The following is a 17,702-nucleotide window of genomic DNA, read 5'->3' on the forward strand; positions in this document are numbered from 1 at the left end:
TCTGAAAAGCAAATCAGGCAAAAGTCAAAAGGCCTATCTAATATTTACAATGCTACATACACCTCTTTTATCTATTATTGCAGGGACCAATTGGATACCAGAACAGTTTGCTAAATTAGTGACGTTGGTAAACAAGGCATGCATATTTGGCTCCTATGCACAGCAGTGCCTACTGCTCACATACAAACCTTAGTCACTGGCCTGGTGTGCTTTGGAATTGTTTACACTGCACTATTGCTGAATCATGGACCCTCCTCCACCAGTGATCTACTTTGGATAAAAAGTGCACTGACATTTGTAGAGCTATTTCCCTTTCAGAACATGCTCAATATGTGCCTCACAAACTTGCCTCCTACTGCATCCGTTTTCACCTGTTCTTTGTATGTACAGCGAACTTGCACTTCTATTGGCTGTATCAAATCTGTTCCGTCGAATTTGAGGACATTGCATTTGTAACCACCTGTGTGAAATAAGAGGGCGTTGTGCCTCTTCCTTTAAACAGCAGGCAGCAGATAACAGATCGGGCCATGGAAGTTGAACCTGATTATGGTGGATATCTGGATTTTTCCCCAAAGACTGCTGAATGACAAGAATACATCCTGAACAGATAGTCAAATGCAGGGTTTAGAAGATTTAACGTGGAAAGCAAAGCAACGACTGGCATACAATTCTGGCCGATCAGGTACCACTTTCAGTCTGTGCCCACTCACCAAAATATTGTAAAAAATACGTTTTGCTTAGATTTTCACAGCACATTAAAAAACATGCATCACCATTAGATTACTTTTATTTTACTTTTTTTTAAAAAAAACGTTTTACAGACGCCAATTTATTAGTGCTCAAAGTACGTTTCATGTTCATCAGAGGCTACTTCTGACAGATGGGTCGTGAAGAATCAATCACCTCTTTCTCTAATATATCTGGTTGTGCCTTAAGATCTTTGGGGATGAAATTCTTGTTCATTCAGATCATGGAGACTCCATCCACATTTTGAGGAGACAGACTAATCCTCACAGTGACAATTGCCTCAGCTGCACTGAAAACATATTCAAGGAATACTCTGGCTGCAGGATACAATAGATATTGTATTGGTAGCCTTCTAAGTTGTGCCCACTATTCCATTGCCCATGCTAATACATCAATGATTCATGGTCTGCCTGAACCATCGTTTAATCAAGTACTCATACGCAATCTTCTCTATTGCCATAGTTGATATTTTCCCTGTTGATGATCCCTTACAGTGAGTTCAATATACAACCTGGAACATCTAAATGCAAATGCAAAACACTGTGTTTCCACTGATGCTGGTGGTGTTCGTTTTGTATCAGATTGTGAAGCTTGAAAAGATGATTTGCTGCTAATTGGAAACACAAGTGGACATTGCCTTAGTGTCATCACTGTTGCAGCCACTACTGTGCCCTGCGTAGCTCGTAATGTGAACACTTCATTTCTTCTTTGTCCTACATATTGCAGCATTGTATTTTTATGGGTAGAGCCACTCGACGATCCAAGTGCTATACTTAAAAAAATCCTGCACTGAAAGGAGAATAAAACAAAGCACCATATTTGTGCCCCAGATCTAAATCAGTGGCATACATGTGGTTCAGGCTGGATATTATCTCTTGCTGGAGTCTATTATGTGACTATAGACAAAGGAGGAATCGATCAACAAAACCAGAAGCTTCATTTTCCTTGTAATCGTGAGTGGTTGGGTAACTTTGCACAACTGAAACTGCATCAAGTTCTACAATGGGATGGCTTGACTCACGGTAAATTATTCCCTGTTCACAATCTGTGTCAAAACTTCAAAGGGTGAAAGCATTTTGACGACGAAAAGGCCCAATAGTACAATAGTCAGCAACATGGCTTTGGCAGATGCATTTCCTTTGTTTTTTATCATGTAGTCATTGAAAAACTTGTACTACTAAAGAACTTTGTAGCATGTATGAAGTAGAAATCCAACAGAGTGGAACCTCCATTAGGAGGGAATGTACATGGTCTTTATTATGTTAGTAAACACCTCCAACTGCGTTAGGGCGTTAAACAAACGGCAATAATATGTGCAAAACCCGTTGCAGATTACTTGTATGGCATGGGCTGAATTTTACTTTTGAAGAATCAGGCTGATGCAATTCTCAAATTAGAGCACTAAGAAGTACTTACCATGCGACATGGTATGGACAATGTTACTGCCTTTGCTAGTGCCAGCTCATGCAATCCTGACATCAACTGATGAAATATATCACAATAGGGAGGATTACCCTTGCTATACGGACTAGGGTACGGTCCGAATGTTTGTTGCGTTGTCCCATGTATATCTTTACTCAGTATAAGATCTACACCCAGATGAATCGGTGTGATTTATACAGCATGTTGGATATATTGTTGGGTCCTCACCCACAGGTACCACCCGTGGCTTGCTTCATCATCGGACCCATGTCCCAACCACCTAGGGGCAGATTTACAAGAAACTGAAGCATCTGTAGAGATGCAACAGCTTCCCTGCGCCAGCCTGCGATACCCTTGCGCCACAATGGATGCGCCGTATTTACAATACGGTGCAGGGATTGACAGATGCATCAGAAATTCTGACGCATCTGTTGGCGCAATAGTCACGCATTGCTAGAGTTGTGTCGCAAGCACAACGCAACTCGAGCAATGCACAGGAGGCCTATTCCCAATACACTGCATTACTCCTTACACCTGCTCCAAGCAGGCGTAGGGTTTTGATGCATGGGGTCCTAGAAGTGGCGCAGTGAAATCTTGTAGATTACACTGCATCACTTCTATGAGGCTTTCCCGCGTGGGAGCATCTACCCCGCATACATTATAGCTGACGCAGGTATAATGTGAAGCAGGGCTTTAAAACGTGACGTATCTCCCTAGATGCGTCACATTGTAAATGGGCCGCAATGTGGCGCATTGTTTACGCCGCAGCTGTGTCACAAAAAGTGATGCAACAGCTGTGCAAAAGTGACGCAAAGGGCTTGTAAATCTGTCCCCTGTGTGCAAGGGCTGGCTCAACGCGTTTGTAAGCGGAGCACCTACTATAGATAATTAAGGGCTAGAATTTCAAATTACCTACCAGATCCTAATAAAATTCTTTGATATGTTGGTCCTTTGGCAAGGTTTAAAAACAAGGTGATGCTCAAGGTTACCTATTGCAACTTTTTGTTATAATTTATCCATACAGTGATGTAAGGAATAAACATGCACGCAACTGATACAAACCATATTCATGGACTCTTCTTTTGTTATGGTCTATACTGGAATATCAACAGAAAATTATTGATCACGGTTCATATACATTACTATGTTTGTTCCATGTTTATTCTCCCATGCTTATTGTGATGCTCTTCATGCACTCGTGTGGTCGCTCTCCCTCTACTTCAAGTCTTGTATGTTTTAAAAACACATTTAAAAAGGCATGAAAGACATACAGTGACAATGTATACAAATACTATACAACATGCAAACTGATTCAACCAGTCGTAGACTGTGTGCGCTTTCTTCTTTGAGTACTGTGCACTCTTGAATTCAACCCAATGTACAGTGATGCACAAATAGTCTATTGGTTGATCACTATTTCACAAGTCTGTTGTGAGATGGACAGTGTGCACAGTCCTCCCCTTCAGTGTTTCAGCAACCAACTCTTGAATTCGTCTGTGTTGCTGTGGCATAGTGACAGTTAAAAAATAGGTCCAACCTGGAACTTTCCATTTTGGATAGTTGGTCACCACAAATTCTTGAACCCCTCTCTTTCCACGAAAGAAAACAAGAGGAGGTCATGCACCAACATTTTGGCCAGCTTGCTCTGGCATAAACGGTCAAGTCTATGCTTTCAGTGCACCTGTTTCCCTGCTTACCAAACCTCTTATGGTGCTTTGTAGTTTTTTATTTTACAGGGCCACTTGATTTGGCTTCTGAGAACGTTCAGGTGCTTAGGTGTACACGTGCTAATTCCTTTACTTGTGTGAGCTACAAAGTCCTGATGCTGAATGTAGGTTTTAAGTGTATCATCACCCTCATCATCATCATCATCACTTCCTTTGGCCAGTCCAGATTCTGGAACTGTACAGCAGCAATCCTTCTTTGGTGCTGTGCCCAATTGATTGCACGTTTGGTTCTCAAATGAGGCAATGTGCTCCCAGTGTCAAAATGTGTGCCCAGCATCCCTGATGCACTTCAGCCTGTGGAATTGTGCAGTTTGCAATGCGTTCCTGGTTCTTCTAATGTTGACAAAATTCCAAACCAGAGATGCAATCTTTTTCAATGTTGCCAAACCTAGAACACGTTTTGGAGCCAGACTAACCAGGCATAGGGCGGATTGAGACTAAAGTTGGTCAGCTGTGGCTACTACTAGTTTCAATTTCGAGAAGGTGGATGCAGATGATGGAAGTGCAGCAGTCTGAATAAGAAGTGTTTTGGTCTCTCTCAACATGAACAATGACAGGTTCTATTTTCTCACTGTCAACTATACTTTCTGCAATATTTATTTTGCTGTGTCGAAACTCGCAGCACCTGGGGGTTCACTCCTTGTTTCCTTCACTTGAATGGGCATTACATAACAATGGGGTGACCCACAAATAACCCAAAGGACCTGGGTAACATCAACAAAAGGGAAAAGGCTAAACCAGTTACCTTACACAACTTTTCATTTATCAATCACAACCTCCTCTGCTCTGAGGAAGGGAGTAAAATGTTGCTTCTGTCAAAAAGGGAGAGCATATGTAACATTATCAACTCTTTTTTTGTATATGAAAATCAATAGCATCAATAGATTATTTTCACTTAGTTACTCCAAATAGAAAATTAGAGGAAGAAAAGTGCTAAAAAAAAAGAGTGCGCGTGAGTATAATTGCAATAAAGAAAGGAAGGAGAAAATTGATCTCTTACATATATAGTAATCATTACAGAGAAGCCTGTCCGTTACATTTATTTTACAGCATGAATGTTATCTCATTAGTACGGGGTAATTGATTAAAACATAATTGCCCCTTTATGGACTGAATATCCAATCCAGGCTGTATAAAGTGCCGACATTTCGACCCGGCGAAAGGAAGAAGTGCCAATCTAAGCCTCAACAGCCAGTCATCATCAGGACTGGGTGACTGAATGGAAGGGGATAGACTGAGAAGGAGGAGGAGGATGGGGGAGGACCTGGACTGGCAGTTCGGGCTGGACTGTTCCCAGGGTCAAGACTGATTTGCATATGGCTGGGTCCAAACTGGGGTGGTGTGGAGAGCGAAAAAAAATATGGATTAAACCCAGATCTGTGACTGGGGGTGAATGTTTGATTTGTTCAGCATCCCGTTCATCATCTGTTCTTTTTTCTTTTGTTACCCTATGTGGGAAGGGTACGCCCAGACATGGGTCCCGTGCTCACAGTGCCACTGAATTCAAGCTAGTCTGGCTGATGAGGGGCGTTACCCCAAAACCAGTCCCAGGATGCTTGTTTCCGGTCCAGGGAGGACCTGGCCTGGCAGTTCAGACTGGACTGTTCCCCTGGGGAGCAGGGTCAAGAGTGACTTGCAAGTGGCTAGTTCCAAACTGGGGTGGCGTGTTGAGCAAAATAATGATGGTTTAAACCCAGATCCGTGACTGGGGTGAATGTTTGATTTGTTCAGCATTCTGTCCATCATTTGTTCTTTTTGCTTTGGGGGATTGTCTGGGCACAGTATTGTGAGTACTAAGTATTGTGACTCTTTTGTTGTTAAATCTAGCACACACAGTTAAAACCTCTAAGCACTAGATTAATACTTGGGGATGTATCTTGCCCCATCTGGTGCTAATGAGTATTTCTAACGGCTCCATATTTTCTATATGCAAATAAAGACCTATTCGTTTTATAAGCTGTAGTTCTGACTGGACATTCATTTTATAGTGTGAGCTTTCAGCATCAAAGGTATCCGTGTTCCAAACCTGCCAACACCTCTTAAAGCGAGCGCTGAATGCTCACCCAGGCTGCCACTAGAGAATGAGGACCATCAATGGAGTGCTTGATTATCAAATCAGAGTGCAGTAATATTGAGGCCCTAGGACACCAGCGACAAAGGCGGCCCTTTTACTGTAACCACTGAGTGCCCCGGGATTTATTTATTTATTTATTTATTTATTTTTGAGTGCACAATCATATTGACATACACAGCTGCTCACCTACAACCCTGAGGCCGGCTGCTTTGTCACTGATAATCGCTACAAATCTCAGCTTATCCCACATTCCGGAGGTCGGGCATCACTGTCCTCCAATGCTGTAATTTGACATATCTATCAATGAATGCAGCCCTGCATGTCGAGTGCCCCGGGATTCAGAGAAAAGACCTTGCAACCACCCATCACAGCAGTCGACTAACCCACAAAAACCCTCCTTCCCCTAACAGCCAAAATAAGTAAAGGAAACAAAAAAATGCATCAAATGGGAAGCTTCCCTGCCTCACTGCTGGTGCACATAGCATCTTAAACAGGATGGCTTGCTCAAGCAACTACACCTGTGTCTGCCAGTCCCGCAGTAAGCAATCAAGGAAAGACAAATACATATGACACTCAACCATACACTTTACAGTCTGTGAAATGTAGCAGCAAGCACTACATGCCCCCTCATTCAGGCTGCCACCACGTGGAGAGCAAGCAGCTGGAGAAGACCGAGCAGATGCTGGTCCTTCACAGCATAGCATACCCTTGAGAAAACACAAGCATCGACTCTTGGCATAAAAGGCAATAACATGAGAGGTTTGGGCAGGTTATTAAGCCATTGTACACATCATTGAATCTTAATGTGGAGATGCGAAGCGTGCCTGTAATATGCCAGGTTTCCAGAATGAGAAGGAAGGGAGACACATTTGAAGCCGTTAGCAAAAGGTACAGATATGAAAACATATTTACAGGAAGGCAGTTTCTATGGTGAGGTCTAATAAGGTGCAGTTTTTAGGCAGCCAGTGCTTGATGGAAAAGAAGGGCTAGATACATTAAAATACTGAGGGTACAAGGTACTGACTGCAGAGGTGAGACAGAAAGGAGATAATTTGGTCCCTGGGTAGTAAATCAGATTGAGGCAGTGCTTAATTTGGAACAATATTTTGAGGTAAGGTGTGAATTAGGCAGTGCTTACTTTGTCCAATAATAAGTAGGGGGAGCCCAAAGGTTTGCTCAGAGGCCCACGACAGGCACTGCCCAATGGTGGGTGTGCTGAATACCAAGGCTGGGTAGATTATATTTCTATTCCACCTCATGCCTGTTTGATCCACGACTGGACACCCTCTACCCCTTTATCTCACTTTTGAAGGTTCTTTTTCATTTCTGCTTTCTCCCTTTGTAACTTGTTTCGGTCTTTGTTTTCCTCTTTCTTTCCCTCTTTTGCATTTTTCCTCTTTCTTGCTCTGTATCGGAGTTTGACGAGGAAAAATAAGTGCCAGTGGGCCACACCTGGAACCATTGACTCAAATTAAGCACTGGATTTAGGGCCATAGATCGACTGTAAGAGGGGAATCCGATCTCTGGTTGGTGTGAGGGCATAGCTCCCAGAATGTTCCAAGCCCTTCTGTATATCTGGAATGTTCCAAACCCTTCTGAATACCACAATAGGGTTGGGGTGCGAGTCCATAGATACAGACCAAAGTTGGAATCCCAAGAAATAACAGAGCCTTAAATTAGGAGAATCTGACTTCAGCAAACTTACCTTCAGGCAGTTTGTACTACTCCACCAATGAACTTGTCCAGTGCCCATAGGAGCGTGGTACATTTTGTGTCCTGTCTGCCATCATGCTCAACAGAATCAGAGTATCTTATGCATAGATCAGAAGAACAAGACTAATCCATCCGAAAATAGGCCAAACGTGTTAAATGCAGGTCGAACACAAGAGGGCACAGACAAGCCACTTGTGGCATGCCCCAATTGACTGGCTTTGATGAGAAGGTAAAGGTGCCAAGTAAAAAAAAAATATATATTGAGTTTTCTAAACATACAAGAACATCAAAACAGATTGCATTTCTATAAGTATTCTGTTAGCACTTAGGGGGAAGGTAGCAAACAGTAAAAATAACATTGCTACTCAGTAAAGTCCACCTCTTGCTAGATGACTAAATCTGGATTGAGCACACTACTTAGTTAGGGCACCCGTCAGGCATAATGGGGCATACAGTCAAGACATCATTATGAGAGAGAGACATGATCATGGGCACAGACTGGAGGGGGGGGGGGGAGTGGAAACCGCCATCGAGTCATCAAGCCACCTAAGATAGCTTGTCTGAGGGGCCCAAATATCCTTGGGGCGGGAGCGGATTGACATCAACTCCTAGTAGTGTCCAGCAGCTCTTGGCAGTGGGCAGCATCGTGCAGCCTGTCGTTCCTCGTGGAAGGTCGTCACCTACCCCAAAGCATCGCCACTCTGTGCTTCACCAGCAGTAGCAGCATTGCCGTTAGTCGACAGGCCTCTGGGGGAGCCTCTTTGACGTAGCCCAGCAGGGCCGGACTGGCTACCGGGCGTTTTGGCATGCTGCCGAGCTGGGGGCTGATTTCGTTGATGGGGACCTGCGGGTGCTGAATGAAATTCGTTTTGCTTTGTTTATTTCGAAGCACACGCAGGTCTCCATCAACGAAATTAGCCCCCACCGCAGTGACATCAGCCCGCAGCTCGGCAGCATGCCAAAACTCCCTGTAGCCCAGTAGGGCAATAAGGGGCATGCAGTCCGGGGCATGGCCAGTAATGCTAGAGTTGTCCCCAAGTATCATTACCCAAAAGTCACGGATCTCAAGGAATTCCCACACCAAATCATGAAGTATGTGCTGTAGTCACGCAGGTGTATGATAACTTCTGTATAAGAACTTGAAAGGGATCAGCTGCAATCTGCAATTCAGAGAGTGGAAATTTTCGTGATCAGCCTTCGAGATGAGGGGTTAATGAGCATTTCATCAAGTACCGTAAACACAGGAAGGCCTAACGGAAACGTTTCATGAAGCTCGAGCATTGACGCTCTGAGCTGGTAATAAGTCATGGCGTCCAGAAGGGGCACCGGAGCGTCCTGAAAAATGTGTTGATAGGTGACTTATGTGTTATCGGGACATATCATTGGTAAAGGTGTCAAGTTGAAGTACCTAAAACTGACCAACAAGGACTTAATCCTTTTTAGGGCTCATTTACATCTCACATGCAGACTGAACAACCAGTGATCATATGACAATCAACATTGTTAAAGGTTGCTGACAGATCTAACAATAACATAGTTCTGATACCACTGAACTATTCTCCTTAGATGACCCATGATCGAAGTCACTACAACTTTAGTGCTATATCCTGTGATCCAGCGGGTGACCATTTTCAGGCTGTCAAACACCTGAGCCCATAAACACACACACATTCGCATAGGCTAGTAAATACCGCTGGGGGTCAATTTTTCTAATGTTTTTATGAGATTAGTTACCTGTCAAATTTTAACTAATCTTTCACTGATCAAAAAGTTATTTCCTCTGGTCAATGGACCTATTAGTTGGAACTAGTTGATGGTGAGATGACATTAGAGTTATTTATATTCCTTACCATTTGAAATAACCACAGACTAGAGATAAGTTTTAAATGTGTATCTAGTTAATTCATGTGAGCCAAACAAGAATACAGTACGAATTCTGTTTTCTCAAGGAGGAAAAATCAATTATTTCAAACATCAGTCACCTATATTAGAATGAAGTTTCGACATGACAGTACTCTGGAAAAAAAGTATAGAGAGAGCAGTACAATGACATACTACACAGAATTATAATTACCTAGAATGGTGTGGAAACCAACCCCTTGGCCAAGGAGCTGGAAGGGTCCCCTAGGAAAGATCAGGGGACAAAGACTTTAGGACAGGTTTCAGGACAGGATTCAGGACAGGATAGATGACCTCTTCTAGATCCGACGCCTGCGTCGCACCACTCTCTGACACTATCTTCTTCCTCTATTTTTCGCGATCTTCTTCTAATTATTTGCCTTATTTCCCTATTCGATTCTTCCGCGATGTTCTTCTAATTAATTAGCTTAAATTCTAAGTCTGCAAATCGATTCTTCTTCAGCATTCGTTCAGCTCTCGGACAGCATCTCGGTCTCTCAGCATCTTTGCATCACTTCGTGTGTTCTAACTAACTAAACTACCTCAATTATACTTTTCATTGCTCATGTACCACCCATTAATGTTTCAACTTTATGAAATTCCTAATTCTGATTGGACAGGCAAGGGGAGCTGATCATCACACCATGCTAAGTTTTAATAATTTCTTTGGTTCTTTGTTTAATGTTCCCGCCCTTTAATTCCTATTCCCAAGCTTTATTTCCCACCCGTATTCACATCTTTATCAGGCAAATGTATACTTTTGATATTAATTTCCATTCAACTCAGGATGTCCATCAGGTTCCCAGGCCATGTAGTGATGATGGCCTTGGACGGGTTTCAAGTACTACATCACGGCTTCCCGACTTGTCTTTACTGTGCCTGCGTATGAATCACGTGTAGTGCAGGCTTCACTCTCTCTCAGAGGCCCAAATACGAACTAGTAGAGAGGTCAAAAAGAAACATATTAAATTCAGAATAAAATTATTTCAATGTATACCACCTATCTACACTCTAATCCCATTTACTTATAAAAGCTCTTCCCGGATTAGCATTTAGTAAAAAGCTTGTTTTAGTTTCAGCAAAGCAGATGCTTAGCATGTGAGCTTTCAAGCGGCAATATTAGATGCATTTGCGCAGGTGCAGAGATTTCCCTCCAAGCGAAAGAGCGTCATTCTACATAGATGCAGCTGACACATGCGCATTAGCAGCCATTTTAAGCTTCACTCAGGTTACTGGTTAGTAAAACACGTATGCAAGCTTCATCTTGCTAAAAATTTAATGAGGTGCATGCTTATTTACAAAAATACTTTATTAATACAGTGTTACGAGTTATATGAGAGGATTGCATCTGAGCAAGTCTCTTTTATACGAGTCCTTGCTCCATCACCTGGACATAGTCCAGCATGATAAGGATCTAACAATCTATTGCCAATTGCTGCAAGGGCACAGTAGCGGCTTTTTCCAACAATCTTATGGGCATGCTAAGCAGGGTATTGCCCAGATGTTGGCTGCATCATTTGGTTTAGGAATATATTTAATAGTGATTTGACATTGACAAATTTTACGGTCTGACAGCACTGAAGCAAAATATAAAGAGCTGTGCGCTACTTGAAAAGAAGAGGGCTTACAACTTGGTTTATCTGAAAGAGCAACTTACATAGACATGGATAAGAAAGTGACCCAATCGAATTGCTTATAGACTTTTCTCAAAATAACAAGAGGACATTATTAAATGTGTTATCAAATGTGAGAAAAGAAGTAGAGCACAAACATTCATTTAGAGGAAACATGCTTTGAAACTGCTTTTAATTGTATTGTGTCTCAAATTTTGAACGTTGTTATGGACAAAGTTGGCCAATAACTCAACAAAAGCAGGTGAAGGTTCAACCTCTTTGGCTAATTCTACTAGAAAGGCAAGTGATTCAAGAGGTTTGAATACAATTAGGGGCTTATTTTCTGCTTAGGATTGTTTTCTAAATAGAGTTTCTTTTTGCCAGCCTAATAAGAGGGGTTTATTTGGTTGGGCCCTCATACCACCTCTGCCAGTAATTTTCTATTATGTACTGGGTGAACCTTTCCACTTTAGTTCTGCATGATCCATGTACCACGCAAACATTTTGGCCTAACGTGAATAGACTAAAACGGTGTCAAATCATCAAGTGCTGAGGTGATCACGAGTTTTAGTCACTGTAAACATAACACTAGGTTTTCACTGTCTGGCAAGTGGTCTGTCTGTAAACCTCATCTAATAATAGCATTAGACAAGTCAACAGCAGACACTTTGTTCCACAGGTGGATGGTCCTAAATCTTGTATAAATGTTTTTAACTTTTCTGTTGAAAGTAAATTGTGCAGTAACAGAGATCTGACCACACAGAGGTTGATTTTTCCCAACCCATATTAGTGTAGTGAGGAAGGACTGAAAGTTATTGAATATTATGGGTTCAGGGGGAGTGTAATGTTCATAAATAAGTAGAGAAATGTATGCCGGACTACCATTTTTATCATCGCAGTCCCCTTGCCTTTGAAAACTTTAATCTGTCCAACATTAGCTATCCTGATTCTACACATTCACGGCACGATGAACCATTATCCCAAGATATTTGACTGATGTAGCACACCAATTTAAGGCATATTCCAGGACACGTTTAACAGTATATAGAGAAAGAAAAAATGTAGCTTTTATTCAAGTTAATTGAGCCTGATGTAGCCTTCAAACCTAATACCTACGAAAGGGCCTCACGTATTCTCAATCGGTGCCATTGCCAGACGAGGCGAAAGAGGAGCTGATGGTGGCTTTCCCACATGGAGGCTTGGTATGGGGGAGCTATTTTGGGATCCACTCCCCACATCATCATTGAGTCAGATGCCAGGAAGTTAGGCTGGTGTGCGGGGTGTGGGGTGTTCTCCACAGGAAGCACTTGGTCATAACAAGAACAGAGGTTACCTATCAATTGCTTGGAACTCGTTGCGGGCTCCTTCGCAGTTCGTTGTTGGACCAAATACAGGTTCCAGTCCTGCGTCTTCCTCAAAATGGACAAGGTATCAGCAGTGCACTATATCAGCCACCTGGGTGGTACGAAATCCAAAGCACTGTCTGACCTGGCAAAGAACTTCTGGCACTACTGACCATCACAAATTGATCCCAGCAGAGTACCCTCCAGGCCAGGTGAATCAAGTGGCAGATTGGCAATCCTGCCACTACCACGTCTTGAGTCTGTGGAAACTGCACCTGGAGGTTTTCTCCAAGGTCTCAGAAAGGTGGGGTCCATTTTCAGTGGATCTGTTTGTCCCTCAGCTGGATCACCAGTTAGTCTGGTTCTATAGTTGGAGACCGGATTCGCAAGCGCTGGCGACTGATACATTCCTCCAGGATTGGAGCCAGGAAAGGGGGTATACGTGGTTGCCAATGTAGTGCAGGTGCTCAAAGTCTTATCCAGCTTGGCATCAGAAGGTTGGCCTACCGTTCGGTTAATATCTTTCATTCCGCTATCTCAGCAGGTACCCTCCAATCGATGGGTCCCCAGTTGGGGAGCATTCTTTTCTCCGTTGACTCATTCAGGGGAGATTATATATCTTCCCCCCTTTCCCCTACCCCACCGCCCTTGAACTGTGATACTCTGTGTTGTGGGATGCTAACTAGGAACTTAATTGTTCCTCTCCTGGCAACCTAACAGGTTTTCTTCTCGGAAAGAGTTTTCAGCAAAATTGGCTATGTTCCTGTGCTTGGTGTCCTGCAGAAGGGTCTCAGACGTGCAGGCCTTGGTTATTACGGGTAGAGTATTTTCCCCAAAAGGGGTTTCCTTTACAATTAATAGGCAAACTGAGTCCAACACCAGGGTTATCACCTATAATGCCTTTCTTGACATTCCCAAACAGTGTTTAGTACAGTGCCTTAATGCCTAAGAGGAGATGACCGAGGAGTTTTCTCCACTGGGTAAGCGACAACTCCTCATCAGGCTGTATCATGTCCAACTATTGCCCACTGGGTTAGGTGGGTCATGCAGGAGACTAATATTGACTCCAAGGTATTCAGGGCACCCACAGCAAGAGGAGCAATGGCCTCAAAGGTGTTCAGCCTATGCGCCCATTTGGAAGGCATTATGAATGCGGCAGACTGGTCCTCAGATTCCACCTTTAAAAGATTTAACTTCAAGCCGGTGCTGGATGTGGCTCAGTTGGTGGTAACTAACATAATCCTCACCTCCGGTCCTGAGACAGAATAACCCATTTTCTAGCTGATGTAACAGAAAGTTTCACTTCTATTAAGGACTTGGAGGCAAGGATTATCCAACCCGGCAAGGAATCTTAACTTCGACCCTTCCCAGTGACTAGTAAGTATGCATTTTTGTTGTCATTTTTCTACTATGTGTTTATTTGAGAGCCCAGACATGGGTCAATGGTGGTTAAAATGTTCAATGCTGATTGTTTTGATTCATGGGATGTCTATCGTCCCAGTTGCTGATAAATGCTTTCTTTTCTACCCGGAATTGAAGGAATTAAACAAGATGTCTGAAAATCATGTAGTGGCTCAACTTGAGCTAACAAAGAGGGAGCTTCAACATTGACATGGGACTTTAATTAGACTGCTGATCCATGAATGGTTGAAAAGTTTGCTGTATTCCCAAGTGCTTATGGGAATTTAAGTTTTATTATACTGTTGAGAATGGCTGCTGTTTGAATAAAGAGAAGTAAGAAAGCATAATCCTCGCGTCCGAGTCCTTAATAGAATTGAAACCTTCCATTACGTCAGCTAGAAATGTTTTCATTTTACTACGGAATGATAATAGTAGACCACTTGTACTTAAGATGTATAACTAAATGTCAGCACTCCGGTATGATATCCAGAATAAATCACCCAAAAGTAGTAATTATCAGTCTTGAATAACTCCTCTTGTCTAAAAAAAACATAAGAATATGGGCCAGATGTATCAAAGGGTTTTGCCCATTCTGTGTCTATGGGAAAATATGTTGGTACATAAGGCTATATGAGACTGAAGAAATTCAAAGGGGGACAAAGAAAGAGAAGACGTGTACAAGAAGATGCGTACTTACTGTGCACCTGTTCAACCAGGAAGGAGACCGGTTGACATGCACCCTTATGTGGCTTGTTTATAAGCACGAGCAGTAGCCACTCATTGACATGCACACTAGAGGAGATATAACTAGAAACTTTGTGTCTGGTATAGTGTAGTTTCCAATCGGGCAAAATGAGGATATGTACAATATAGACTGTAGAATGAACTAACAAATGGGTAAACAATTTAGGCTGAAATCAAAATTATGTAAAAAAATACTCAACTAATTTAAATATTCATTAAAAATTATCCATCGCTGAACAGGTAAACAGGGTTACATGTCTTAACCCCTTAGCTGTTTCCCCCCCACCCCCAGTGCTGAGCCCTTTTTTGGCTATATGGGGTAGTTTGCACTTAGGGCTCCATAACTTTTCTCCCCACATAAGGTATCCATGCCGAATTTGCGTATTTTTTTCCCAACATCTTAGGAATTCTAAAAGGTACCTAGGATTTGTGGATTCCCCTTAAGGGGGGGGCTGAGAAATGATCCAAAATATGGCTTAAGTTTGTTTGCAAAAAAATGGGAAAACAGTGCTGCAGAAGAAAGCGCCTGTGTTTTTTTCCTGCAAATGGCATCAATGAAGGATTTGTGGTGCTAAAATCCCCATCTTCCCAGCTTTCAGGAACAGGCAGACTTGATTCAGACAACTACATTTTTTTTTAACGCATTTTGGCATTTTCCTGGGAATTAGCCTGTTTTTCCTATTTTTTGTGCTTTCAACCTCCTTCCAGTTCGTGGTGAAAACGGGTATGAAACTCATTATGGATCCCAATAAGCTACACATTTCTGTAACCTAGACAAAGTTCTGAATTCAGCAAAGATAATTTGTGTAGATCCTTAAAGGTTTTCCTATAAAAAGTTGATTTTCTTTTTAAATTAAGTTGAAATAACAGCCATTTGTGTCTGTGTTTTCATCTCTAACTTCTTCTCACTATGGCATATTAAAAAAAATATATACCCCAATTAGTCCACTGGACCCTTCTGGTTGGATGGGTATATAGGGCTAGTAAGTTCTCCAAGAATCAAGGTACCCAAAACCAACAACCGAGTTGCACCATACAATAGTTGTTTGTGTACCAACTATACAGCAATTCATATGGTAAATTATCAAGAATGGAAAAAGGGTATTAAGGAAAACTCTGTATTTCTGAAATGTACACCAGATACTGAGTTTAGAGGCGGTGGTTTTTTGTGCATCTCCAAATTTATGGTTAACCATTCTAGCATGTGTTTCAGAGGGCATTTTGTAAAATGTCTTCAGTGTTATATACTTGCTTACATTTGAAAGGCACAACTGTAGAAATATTCTATTGATAATAACAAATGCTCTACTATTCTGTATTCCCACATGTCTCCTGATAAAAATGGTACCACACTTGTGTGGCTGGGCCCTGCACCTGGGAAATAAAACACCTCAAAACGCGGCCTATTATATATTAACATCATATTTCACCCAGCACAATGCATGTTTTTCTAACAAGATGGCAAGCTGTGGATTTTGGGCCCAGCTCAGCCTGCACCTAGGAAAACCTACCAAACCAGCACATTTTTTAAAACTAGACACCTGGGCATGTCCAGGGTGGGATGACCTGCGTGGCTTTCACCAGGTATTTTTACCCAGAATGCTGTGCAAAGCTCAAACTTCGCCTAAAAAACACACTTTCTTTGCATTTCTGTGAGGAAAAGTCCTTGAATCTGCAGCCAGACATAAATTTCCTACCATCCAGGATTTTCCCAAGTCCCTAAGAAAAACGGTGCCTCACTTGTGTGGGTAGGCCAAGTGGACGCGACACAAAAGGGCACCAAACGCAACGTAGACACATCACATTTTTCCATGGAACAACAATGTATTTACCTGCGGAGTTTGGCCCCAGTTCAGCCGGCATCTAAGAAAACCTACCAAACCAGCATATTTTTTAAAACTAGACACCCGGGGAGTCCAGGTTGGTGTGACTTGCATGGCTCTCACCAGGTTTTTGTACCCCGAATCCCGTGCAAAGGTTAAACTTTACATTTAAAAAACACATTTCCTTGCATTTCTGTGAGAAAAAGCCCTGGAATCTGCAGGCAGCCACTTATTTCCTACCACACAGCGTTCCCCTAAGTCTCTTGAGAACAATGAGCCCTCGCTTGTATGGGTAGGCCAAATGACCGCTAGGCGATAGGGCGCCAAACGCAACGTAGAGAACATGTTTTGCCACTGAAAAACAATGTTTTTTATTTTGCAATGTGGGTAGCTGTGGATTTTGTGCCCCAGCTCAGCCAACACCTAGGGAAACCTACCAAACCAGCACATTTTTTAAAACTAGACACCTGAGGAGTCCAGAGTGGGGTGACGTGCGTGGCTCTGACCAGGTTTTTGTACCAGAATCCTGTGCAATGCTAAAGCTTTGCCTAAAAAAACTAATTTTCCTTGCATTTCTGTGAGGAAAAGTCCTGGAATCTGCAGGCACCCACCCATTTCCTACCACCCACCACTACCCCAAGTCTCCAGAGAAAAACAGTGCCTCACTTTTGTGTGTGGGCCAAGTGCCAACGACAGGGAAGGACCCAAAACGCACTGTGGAGACATCAAAAATGATCTATCACAAAACTACCTGTTTTTGTAAGGGGGCACTTGTGTTTTTGTTCCCGGCGGCCATCTAGGTAAATCTACCAAAGCAAGACATTTCTAAAAACTAGACACCTGGGTGAGTCCAGGGAGGTGTGGCTTGTGCGGATCTCTCAACGTTTTCTTACCCAGAAACCCATGCAAACCTCAAATTGAGCTAAAAACATTTCTGTGTGGGAATGTTGTGAGATCACCGGACGGCACAAATTTCTTACCACCCAGTGTTCCCGCAAGTGTCTCTCAATTAAGTGCTACCTCAATTGTGTGGGTGTGCCAAAACGTATAGTGGAGGCATCAACATTTTCTATCAGAAAACAATCTAGTTTTGCAAGGGGAGCACCTGGGTTTTTGTCGACCATCTACAGAAACCTACCAGACCCAGACATTTCTGAAAACAAGACACCCACAAGAGTTATCTTGACATTTTTATT

Source organism: Triturus cristatus, chromosome 5_1, assembly GCF_964204655.1.
Source record: "Triturus cristatus chromosome 5_1, aTriCri1.1, whole genome shotgun sequence".
In the NCBI taxonomy this organism is placed as follows: Eukaryota; Metazoa; Chordata; class Amphibia; order Caudata; family Salamandridae; genus Triturus; species Triturus cristatus.